Here is a 12,573-nt window from a genome sequence, read left to right as displayed (position 1 = left end):
TAGTCTTTTGTAATTCATGCACTAGAGCACCCAGATCCTTCTGAATTACTTTTTGACATGTTATTACTCTGAAGGCATGAACTACCTTCAACGTAGTACAAAAACATCTGCCAACCACCTTGGTGTTCTCTGCCACAATCCTCATACAAGCCTTTCTTGCCACTGATTAATCCAAGCCTTCCAGGAAAATGGATTAGGAGTGCACCTAATTCTCCTCATGATGCTGCATCATCTTTTGGACTGCTGAGTGTTGGATGGTATGAGCAAGAATTCTCATTGTGTGTAATCGGTTCCCTTTTTTCTCTAAATCCTGTTGCATGCTTACAATCTCTGAGCCTTAAAGCAGAATAATTTGGACCCATGTTTTGTATATCTCAAACTTGCCCTGCATTGGGATTTCTTACCATTTGAAGAGTGATAAGCAAGTTTGCCCTTTCCTGCTTTGTGTTGTAGTCATGAAGTCCTGCATCATAACTAAATTAGCATTCCTCAAAACTCCTGTCCAACACGCCATAAATGAAGACACTGGCTTGGATTTTGCAGTCGTTGGTGAAACAGCAGAACTTGCCACTGACCTTGAAAGCTGTTGTGGCATGGATTTCATCTTTTTCAATGTTGCTTTCAACCTGGCATCCAGCAACAGTGTCATCAAGCAGGCAAAGCAGTCAATCACATTGAAGAATTCTCAGACTGATGACCAGGATGTAAATACCACTGACTTTTAATTAGGCAGTTCTGAAAAAAAAGTTTGGGTCATATACAACTGATTAGGGTTGTCATGAAGCTATTAATGTATATAATAAGATTTTGGGAAATATTTTTCTTTTAAAATAGGTTCAGTCTGCTAGTGTGTTGTAATTGGTTTAAAGCTAGCTAGTCAGGGTGCTTTGATGGGTACTAGTTTTGGTATGTAAGAAGTAGTGTGCATTTGCATTTCTTTTGATTAGAGCATTCAAGTGGGGTGAAAACTGATGCCTTTCTAGCAACTACCAAGCAACATGTTTACAATAATAAAATTGGTACTATGAAAGGGGTTTCATTGTTAAAAGGTGGAGTTCAAAGAAGCTGGTGAGACGAAAGGTGGTGGTAGGTATAACCTCAGCAGTTTTCAGGTGTGCAGAGCAATGTAAGATCAAAAGGCAGCTGTAAGCCTCCAACTGGTTCCACAGGAACTAAGTGAAAAGAACCTCATTTTGAATTCGTAAGGTGAAAATGCTTTGCCTGGTGTTTGGTTAAGTCTATGGGTTGCTGTTGCCTTTAATGGAGATTAGTTTGGGAATTTGTTAAAAGGTATGAAAGTAATTTGAAGCCGTGTGTGTGTGTGTGATTCCTGAATTTAGAGTCACATCTCAAACATAACGCTTAAAATTATTGGTTATGACAGTTGTTTAAAGTTCCCCTCTCGGATTTTTAAATAACTCCGCTTTACCAACTGCATCGGTCATAACAAGGATAGAAGATGAATTATCACAAACCTTGAAACATAAAGGAGTCCTGAGGTTATTCAGCAGTAATTGTCAACTTTATACACCACTTTTAGAAATCCAGTTACACCTTAGTCAACAAGACACCAACTTTTTTTACAGTGAGATTAGAGTGAAAGTGGAAACTTGCATCAATTTGATTTCAAAAAATCATCTGCGAGGAGTGCTACAATACACCCTGTAGAGGAGCAGGGAATCACTGGCTGCAATTTCAGCATTTAATGGCACATACAGATGCTAGAAGATGCTGTCAGTTTTACATTGTAATGATAATGAATGCTGAGAGTTTTGTCGGCATCTCAAGATCTGGCCCATTTGAGTACAAATGAATATGGGCCTTTTTTAAATTAACCATGAAGTGGAGTTATAAATCTTGATTTGATTTAATCCTGCCCAACCTTATGACTGCTGAATTATCAGATTTTTCTCGAGACTAACTTGGTTATTTTAAGATTTAATTAACTTTAATTTTAGATACTGAGTCTTTGACGTAAATTGCCTTTGGTTTATATTTAAAGTTTATTAAAACTTTGAAGCATTTTTCCACTTAAGCATCTTTGTGACCATTAATAATATTTTGGTATTGCGCACATATATTTTCTTACAATTTTCCTCTTATAATGCAATTTTTAAAACATCATTTGGAATGCTATTTTGGCTTTTTTACTCTTAAGTAAGTGAGAACAGGATTTGGCTCTGCTATAATTAAATAAATAGTATCCTAGTGCTTGTTCCCTAGCTCACATTTGGAGGAACCAGGCTAAGATCAAGAGCCTAGAGCAAAGAGGGAAACTAATGCAAGAAAAATACATGTATCAATGATGAGACCATATGTGGTTTCCAGCAAGATTCTGCTATGGATCTGTTTTGTATGTGCCTGATCATGTGATTTCATTATTTACAAAGCATTGATTTTTTTTTGGCAATGACACTTGGCTAGATAAATCCTGGCATCAGAGCACATGAAGTAGAAAGGCTTAAGGAGGAAAGTTAATTCAATTTTAAATTGGAGCAGAAATAGTGAGCTGAAAGTCATGACTACTTATCTATGCATGTCCTTGCCAATACTATCATAATTTGGAATAGAGTTGTAACTTGCAGCTGTTTTAAGGTGAAGCTGTTTTTAATCTGGTCTGTATAATTTGGTCTTGTGTGCTAACATAGAATATTTAGCCTCCTGAGGTAAGGAAAATGTTATCTCTATCAGGACACCTCTTAACTGCAGGCTACAGCACACCATGAGGTCTATGAGGGAGAGCATGATCATGAGACATTAGCATATCACACATCTCCCCCAAGTCTTTGACTTTTTTGTAGATGACCGTTGTGGTGATTTCACGAGTGTACCCAGATGGGCCCTCGGCTCTTTTTGGAGGAGACTGGGGATTTGAGTCCTGCATGTGATCTCCTCAGGGTCTCCTGGACAGAAGGAGAATTTGTAGATGACTCTGGTTCACCAATCATCTGGAATTTTTGATGAATGCAGCATCTCTGGTCTGCCTAATTGTGTAGATGACTGCTTTGACTGTGTAAAGGTTGCTTTCGTGTGCCAACTAGTGCACATATCAGTTCTCTCACCCATAGTATTCTGTTTGGATGAGGTAGGGCCCTAGATTTGGTGTCTATTCAACCACTGTCTGTAGCTGAGCTTAGTCTCTGATCCTCCAGAGGTCTGGTACATTGCATGTTTTGTGACATCTGGCTGGAATGGTACTCATCTTTCACCCTCACTTTTTTTTTCAAGTCATCAGCTTGGAACAACATCATGTGTGGAGGAGAGTAGAGTTGAATTCAGTCTTTCCATTAGGACTTCCATGGTGCTAAATTGTTCAATTGAAACGATAGCTCAAGTGCAAGTTGGATGTCATTGTTCTTCAATGCTTTCACTGTAAGCACTCACTTGAAGGTATTTTGAGCTGGTAGTATGAACAAAACCATATAATGCCATGAACTCTTTGGGAAAACTGGTCCACTACTTAGATTACATGGTATGGGATTCCATGTGTGGCAAATATCTGTTTCAGTGATGTGCAATCACTGCTTCACAGGTGTGACCCTGCAATTGCTTGACTTCTAGCCATCTTGTGTAGTAGCCTGCCTTTGCATTGAATCTCATCATCCTCTGTCTGAATTGTTGAATCTCATCATCCTCGGTTTGAATCATTGTACTTGTGAAGGCATTTTTGTTGACCCCTTAGCATTTGAGTGTCACTAAGGTTTTGTGGTGTGTCTCCATCTTGAAACAGAGACCAAGAACATCAGTGTCAGCCAGTGTTTCATCCAAAATTCAGACAATTCTGTCCTGATTTTAGTTCCTCTTTTAAGCTGCCATATTCATAGTCCTCATCCATCATAATGCATCATTGGGTACACTTGTTAATTTAACCCACTCGCCAATGGTATTCTTTCGCAGATTGAAGTAGGCATAGAGTGCTTTAATGATTTCCCCATATGTAGCTTTTTCTTTGTCAATGCCTTGTTTGACTAGATATTGTCTGCACAGCCATCCATTGCATAAATAATGTGCTGACCTGCTCACTGCTCAGCTTTGCAACAAGGCCCAATGCATACAATATCTGGCAAATCTTTCAGTTCAGCCATGTGTCTGCTTGGTTGAGACCTGCAACCTACTTGAAGATTTTCAATAATGGCAGAGACTTTTCCATGCTGTTCTTTCACTCATTGCCACAACATAATATTATTTCCTGTTGTGCTAACACTAATCTGAGTTAAGGAAATCTAACTTCATTGGAACAAATCTTACTGCAGGTTACATCTCTCAAGGTCCACAAGAGAACAAAACTGAGATGTTGCATCACTTTGTATACATTGTCTCATTAGCATATCATAGTTAGAGTTGACCCCTTTTATGCTACAGCCTGTCCCTTTATTATGAATGCTACTCTTGCCTGCTTGTCGGGAACAGAGGTTGGGAACTCCAAGTCCCAGCAATCTTTGGACCTCCTGAGCAGGCTGCACATGTGCAGTTTGGCACCTTTTTTGGCCTTCAGGCTGAAGACAGGCCCTGTGAGCCTGTGCATAGAGAAAAAAGGGCATGAAAACACAGGATAGATGACTGGGTAGAGCACCAGGGTCAGCAAGTCTCCCAGATAGGGTCAAGGGAGAGGGAGCAGTTCCAAGAAGCATCGCAGAGGCTGGGACAAAAAAACAGGTCTAAGTTTTGATAACTAGGTAAATAGATTCCAAGTTTACAGCCCCAAGTAAAGAGGGATTGGGAGAAGCCTTGGTATTGGAAGGGATTCTTCGTAGCCCCTTGAAGATCCAAGAGGGCAGCTGAAGGTTGACTCTGTGCTGCAGGCCATTGAGTCACGGGTACCCCTTTAGAGCAGTAGTGTTCTGTTCAGCATGGCTGAAGAACTGAAATTATGCTTGTAAGTTCATGTTTTGAGTGTACTCTGAAATCCAGGGGAATGGAATCTTGGACGGTGAGATTTAAGCCCTCTGAGTTGGAGAGAACTCCAAGGTGAGATCTTTGAAGATTGGAAACCCTTGTGAGGAAAAAGTGTTTCGGTGAGATTTGTTGACTGTGTGACTAATGTCTGGGCTCCATGGAATCTGTCTTGGTCGCGTCTACCATTTGGTGTATGCTGTGTCTGACCCCATGAATTAAGAGGCAAATATGTACCTCATACTTGCCCTGAATTCTAGAAGATAGAAATTGTTTTATCGTTCTGACCTTGTAAAGTTTATTTTTGTTGTTCAAAGCCCATGAAATTTTGTCTTTACTCTATTAGCAAGTGCCTTAAATCTCAAACTTTTGTCTCCTTTTAACAAAATGTTATTGGTACCTAACCAGATAATAACCTCTCCACCTGGCCAAGGATCATAGGACCTTGAGGCAATTGCTCAACAGGAGAAATGATCTAATGGATAGTCTATAGCATTTTATAACTTGAATGCCAATAATCCTGGTTCTTTTTTCAGAAGGTTCTGTAATAAACTATCCTTTGGTCTGTACATGTTAAATATCTAGCACGCAGGCAAAAAAGTGCACAATCTTCATGATCCTATGCAGTATCTGGTAAAGCTCCTTCTGCATTTATCAAAAAAGATTGTGTCCTGTAATAGTAATTTCTTAAATCCAAATCAACCATTAAATTGTAAGTAGGAGAACTTAAAAAAAATGCAGATCTCACTGCTTGAAATTTTAAGTTAGAAGTTTTTTAATTTTTGACATTGAATTTGAATTAAATTTCCAAGTGTCAGAAGATTCCAGATTTCAACCAAATGAGTTTTTAATGTGATTTTCATTTTTTAAAGAAAAAATTAGGATTTTTGCAGATTAAATTGTGTACCTATAAACTTTAGCCACAACTCCTGTAGCAAACTTTGGATTTTTATTGATATTCTTCCATGCGGACAACAAATATTCAAGTAAAATTTATGCAGATATTATAATTGTTAGATGGCAACCATCTCAATCAAATCCACATTAAGGTTGCAGCATACCAGAACCAGAACTGATGTTAAGGCTAGTCATTATATGCCACACTGTTATGTAGCCAAGTCTACTAATTCCAACAGGAACCAAATCAGCTGCTGAATGTTTGATTTGATAGTGACTTTAGGATGAAGATATTAGCTGCCTGTATTTCACAACTGAGATTTTGTACTGTAGTCTTCAACATTGAGTTGATGCTTTTGTCTAATTGTTTGCTGTATGTGGCAAAGGTGGCTGCCCAAGGATTGTCTTTGCTACCAATGTAGCATACAAATATTATTGTTCCTTTGAATGGTTTGACTTGTGCTTTTCATAGCAATTGAATTAATTAATTGTATTGCTCAAGACTGAACGTACAAATTAGTCTAAGTGGTAAAATGTAACATCTTGCCTCCTAATGGTCTACAAATATTAATTGTAAGGCTTTGTAAAGTGTTCAACCTTTAACTGTACAAGCATTTGCTGTTTTTTTTATTTCATCTGATTAAATATTTATTTGAGGTTAATCTTGATCATCAGAATATTGGGGATAATTTCTAACTTTATTAAGGAAGACATCTCAATTCTCAGTTCTAATTATTGGGCAAAATACAAAAGTCCCAATTGAAAGATGAGTTTGGGTGGTTTTCCATTGCTCAGAAATCAGAAGCATTTCTGTCATTACATATTATTATTCTTCTGGGTGTAGTACTGCTGGCTCTGCAAAAAAACACAATTAGGAATCCAAAACAAAAAACAGCTCTAGTAACTTGTCAGACCCAAAAAGTGTTATGCTAGATCTTGGCTAAATTTGCATTTCCTGTTTCAAAATTGCAGTGAATCTTCTCACGTTCCAATCACTAAGAATTGGCTTACCTAGAAAAAAAAGTTTCATCCGTTCTTGAGGAGAGAGCTGGTAAAGAAAATGGGGATGGGGAAGAATTTTTCTATATAATGGCATCATTCATTCTATCTATTGAAAGATATGTATACATTGCAGTTTTCTGCAGCAATTCACTACATCTACACAGTTCTCAAATGAAACTAAAATACTGTAGATGCTGGAAATCTAACAAATGTAAAATGCTGAAAATACTCAGCAGGCCCACCACCATCTATATTGAGAGAAACAGTTGATTTTTTTTTTAGGTTAACTTTTTCAAATCTGAAATCTCCTCCTACAGCTCTTCCACCACAAATTGCATTCTGCAACTTTGCTCAGTTATTCCCAAATGTAGACTGTATATCGTAGGTGAATCCCAGCAGAAGTTGGAGGCATATACTCTAATCCATACCAGGATAGCCTTGTGTTGCCTCTTGTTCTTGCATTTCTACTACAATATTTTGTTTGCCAAAATCTTTCCATGTAGATTAGAAATGAGTGCATCCTATACAATTTTAAATGGAGACAGGTGAACAAATATGTTCTACATGAAGTCCTTTGGAACAGTTTGAGAAGAATCAATTGAGCTAAGTTGCCAATTAGTTTGATTATTTCATTATCATGTTACTGTTATCTTGCTGTGTTTCTGTAAGGTAGCCACCCATCTGTACACAAGAACACCATGGGCAACATTTCCCCCTCCCCCCCTCCCCCCGTTCAGGGGGTGGGGAAGAGTACGAATCAGATAGCTTTCCGATTAAATCTGGAGTCAGGCAGGGCTGTCCTCTCTCGCCTGTTCTTTTCGTGTGTTGCATAGAACCCTTTGCTGAGTCCATCAGGAAGGATCCAGGCATAAGAGGAGTGACGATCCCAGGCAGTGGAGGCACTCAGATCAAAGCCTCCCTGTACATGGACGATGTTGTCGTCTTCTGCTCGGATCCACTGTCGGTGCGCAGACTGTTCCACATCTGCGACCAATTCGAACTGGCCTCGGGAGCCAAGGTAAATCGTGGGAAGAGCAAGGCCATGTTCTTCGGGAACTGGGCTGACCGATACTTTGTCCCCTTCACTGTCAGGGCTGACAGCCTAAAGGTGCTGGGGATATAGTTCGGAGGGACCAGGGCATGCGTTAGAAACTAGAAGGAGCGAGTGTCTATGGTGAAAAGGAAACTGGGCATGTGGGAGCGACGCTCCCTCTCCATTGCGGGTAAGAACCTGGTCATCAGGTGTGAGGTACTCTCGCTGTTGCTGTACGTGGCGCAAGTCTGCCACCACGCAGGAGTGTATAATGAGCCAATCACCCAAGCCATCTTCCGCTTTATCTGGGGGTCGAACATGGATCGTGTCTGCAGGGACGCGATGTACAAGCCTCTAGATAAAGGGGGAAAAAACGTGCCCAACATCACCCTCATACTGATGGCCACCTTTGTGTGTGGCTGCATCAAGCGGTGCGTAGACCCTCAGTACGCAAACACCAAGTGTCACTACGTGCTGAGGTTCTACCTGTCCCCGGCGTTGCGAAGGATGGGTCTGGCCACGCTGCCGCGGAACGCTCCAAGTAGTTGGACCGTGCCATACCACCTGTCCCTCGTGGAAAAATTTATGCAGAGAAACACCTTTGACCACAAGTCCATCAGGCAGTGGTCGGCACGCAATGTCTTAGAGGCCCTGAGGGAAAAGGAGAGGGTGGATCCTGTGGGATGGTTCCCCGAGCAGACTGTCAAAGTCATTTGGCAGAATGCCTCATCGCCAGAATTTTCCAACAAGCACCAAGACGTAGCTTGGCTGGTGGTGAGAAAGGCCTTCCCCATCAGATCCTTCCTACACGCCAGGAGTCTCACTCCCTTGGCACGTTGCCCTCGAGGTGGCTGTGGTGGGGAAGAGACCGTTGTTCACCTCCTTGTAGATTGTGCCTTTGCAAAGAAGGTCTGGAGAGAGATGCAGTGGTTTCTGTCGAGGTTCATCCCGAGCAGTTCTGTGACACAGGACTCTGTGTGCTCTACGAGCTGTTCCCAGGGACACACACCGAGACAAACATCAACTGCAGCTGGAGGATCATCAACTCGGTGAAAGACGCTCTTTGGTCTGCCTGAAACTTGTTGGTCTTCCAGCGCAAAGAGTTGTCCCCGACCGAGTGTTGCAGACTGGCACATTCCAAAGTCCAGGATTACGTGCTAAGGGACGCACTAAAGCTTGGGGCAGCTGCCGCAAAGGCGCAATGGGGAAAGGTCGCTGCCTAAGACCTTTCTGCCACAGTGCACTGAGGGACTGGGAACTGTGTAGAGCCCCTCAGGCTGTACAGCCCAAAATGAATGTCTGCAAATGATTGTAATATTCATTGTTTGTACTGATGCACCTTGTGATACATGTTGTAAAAGTTGAACCTGATTGTACCTTTGTAATGGTGATTTTGAAATAGTTTGGAATTTGGTTGAAGATATTTTATGAATAAAGTATATTTTTGCAAAAAAAAAGGTGGGGAAGAGTATGGGCACGGTCGGGCTTCTGATCGGTGCACTGCCATGTTATGTGGGTGGGCCAATTAAGATCCACCCAGCGTGATGTCCGCCAGGAAGCACTATGTGCACCGCCCTCTGCGGGTGGTGGGGGATTCCCTCAGCCAGGACTGCGCTCTTTCATAAAGTGCTGCCTCAGGGAGATCGGCTCACATTTTAAACTTTAAATATGGCTGAGAAAAAAATTTCCCTGCCATGTCCCCATCGTGACACTGTCACATGAGTTGGGACTTGTCCATAACTTTTATTTTAAAATAGAGATTTTAAAATCCTCATGAAACCTCATCCCGTCCATGGATGAGGTTTAATGTTTTTTCAGAAGCCAGCCAGGGCTCCGGCCTGCCCGCCAACCTTAAGGTTGGATGGGCAGATCCATTAATGACTTCAACTATTTTGTTAGTGGCCTTAATGGGCCGTTGACAGGTCGGCGGGCGTGCAGCCGATTCGGGTGTGCGCCGCCAAACTGAAAGTCTGAATGACGCGCTGTGATGTCAGGACGCACGCCTGACGTCTCCCCATGTCAATTTACGTGTTGGCAAGTGGGCCCCATCCCCGCTCGCCGACCAGAAGATGCAGCCCCATCATATAGCTTTTAGACAGGCTTAAAGCACACTTTTAGGGAATTGATGATTAAGTTATGTAGGCAAGTCGTATAAATTTATTGTAACAAAATTTAATCATTATAACTTTTAAAGATTTTACTTCACATTGACTAGCTCAAAGGATCAGACAATAAGTTCCATGTTTTAAGGCTTTGCTATAGCAAACAAACACAAAGAAATAGTGACTAAACAATACTTGGGCAACTAATGTACCACATTACGGAAAGTAGTAAGTGTTCATGATACACAGCAAAGCTGCACACTCAAAAATAAAAATGGGTTGATGCAAATTTGTGCAACCTGAACAATGTTAATAGCAAACTATAGAACTGGAATTTCCACTTAAAGGTCACTGGCTTCATTTGTGTTTGCTAAACACCTGCAGCTAGAAGTTATCCATTTACATGCCCATTCTGCAAGAGCTAAGATTGTAATTTATATTTGTTTAAATCTTGAGGACAGGGGTATGATTTTAGTTGTTATTGGTTAAAAACCATAAGAATATTTAACTGGTCTTGCAGTATGCCATGACTGAGAGCTTGCGTGCTCTCTAAATGTATACAATTTGACAGCAAATTCAGAAATTCTGAACATCTGAGTAAATAAATGGTAGATATTGTGGCAAGATTTATGCTGTAAAGACTCCAAGCTGTTTCATGCACCCAATGGCTAACACCACTCATTTGAGATGAGGGAACTTTCCTTTTAGGCTCTGTCACATCACGAGTACTCCAGTTTTGGAACTGATAAGTGCATTGGATTTTATGACTTGTTGCCTTTCCAGTTGGCACTTACTCTATGCTTACTTCAAAAATGTCAGATTATTGAATCAGAAATTGTAAGTGATGGCTAAATTATTAATGTGGAATATTGCTCTTTCCTATTTACACTGATTTTCTGCAGTATCAATATTGGTTGAATCATAAGTTTGTGAAGCCACAGTTCATGATGTAGTTTGGAAATTTCTGTTGGTGTATTTGATGTTTTTGTAATGTTAGTCCCTAACCATCTGTTAGATGCTTGCTTGGAAACCCACCAATCACGGTATCTCCTCCTTTCAGCGACATTGCATAAAAGAAGATATAACAGTGATCCATAGCTAATATTTTATTTGGAGGCACCCACTAAGATATCGGCAGTTATTTCCAAAAGACCTTTGTCTATCTGATAGCTGTTTTCAGCACAGATGTAGTTCTGTACCATCTGCTGCAAGGACACTTTCATCTGCTATATAACATTGAGCTGGTCAAGGCAATGTTAGTGGTTAACTGTTGCATGTCAGACATGCTGTGGTGCTGATCTTTGTGTATAGGTATTATGGATATCTTACCTCCCATGAAGCATCACCTGTGCAGCCATCAAATCGGGTCAGTGTTAGTTTGCTCTGCTTGCAGAATTCCTTCCTTTTTTTGTTCTGCCTGTCTTGGTCACCTGACTCTTTTAAAAGAAAAAATGCTAAGGGGCTCATATCTTCTGAGGCTATTGTGGCTTTTGCATTTTTTTGTCCCCATTTATATTTCCCAAGAACTATCCCCATTAATTTTTAAGGTGCAGTTTTTACTAAGTCTGCTGTCAGATCTATCTCTATAAACTCAGTGGGTTGATGTTTCAAAGTTGAATGCAAACAGTTCACATCTTTTCAAGTTTGTCTAAAACATGCCAATAACCATTCTGGCCAACTGTGCTCCCCAAAAAAATACTAAACCAAGGCTGTGGATGGTAGAATGGAAATCAGTGCAAATTTGACAAGTTAGCTTTTTTTTTTGCCTATTTTCAATTTAATTGCTGATTTTTAACAATGTAACATTTGAAACAGATTTTCACTGGGAGAACATTGAGTTTTGCTCTTGATGAATAGGAGTAAGGAGTTCTTATGTCTGAATTGATAAGATATTAGGGACTAAAATTCAAGATGTCGTCTATTGGAGCTGGTAAAATTACTCCAGATCATCCTGTCTGGCAGGGAGGGCTTCTAGGTCTACCAGGAACGATGCTAGGCCTGAGTGCACCACCCACCCCCCCAGTCTGTTGCTGGGTGCCTGTCTCACGGCAGTTAAACTGCCTCTCCTCCTGTCAGGAAACTGAGGGTAACTGGAAAATCTAAGCCTCCTTTTTCAGTATGCCTAATGAGCCCAATTTCCTGCCCACCTTAGTGGGGCAATTAGCTCTGCTGGCCCTTTTACCAAAATGGCCAGCTCTGGTATTTTTGGGTCCTGTTTGCCTCCGTTCCCAATCAAGTGCCTGAAAATCTAAGCCCAATGTAACTGACAACTTTGGCAACTATGTTTAGCTTAGGAAGCTAAATCCTATATAATGGGGTGGGGGGGGAAATATCTGGCAGAACTGTGACTTTGGGATACACTTGTATTTCCATCACTGTCGTGGAGTTTCATTGATTCCTGCATTCCTTACCATTGACCATAGGATGAATTTGCCCAATTTCTATCCTGTTGCAGGGATTTTTTTTTTCTCTCCTGAACTGCAAAATGAAGGAGACAGTGGTCCTACCTTGGACTTCAACAATCATGATGGAGTAGTGCTTGCAGAAACAAATAACTTAAAGTTAATTTTCTTGTTCTCTTGATCAGATGATGGCATGTGGTCCAGAAAGACTGAGATGTTTTTTTTAATGGAATTAAAAAAAAGC

At 40.8% G+C, this 12,573-nt stretch overlaps 1 protein-coding gene across 3 annotated transcripts in view; it reads left to right on the top strand.

Annotated features, from left to right (window-relative positions):
• The window catches only part of sytl2a (synaptotagmin-like 2a), a 160,025-nt gene that overhangs the window by 16,701 nt on the left and 130,751 nt on the right, over positions 1-12,573 (top strand). The gene's annotated exons all lie outside the window — the stretch shown is intronic.

The sequence above is a fragment of the Cetorhinus maximus genome, chromosome 7 (genome assembly GCF_964194155.1).
Source record: "Cetorhinus maximus chromosome 7, sCetMax3.hap1.1, whole genome shotgun sequence".
Lineage (NCBI taxonomy): Eukaryota > Metazoa > Chordata > Chondrichthyes > Lamniformes > Cetorhinidae > Cetorhinus > Cetorhinus maximus.
The sequence above is the reverse complement of the archived record's forward strand: the minus strand, read 5'-3'. Positions and strand labels throughout refer to the sequence as shown.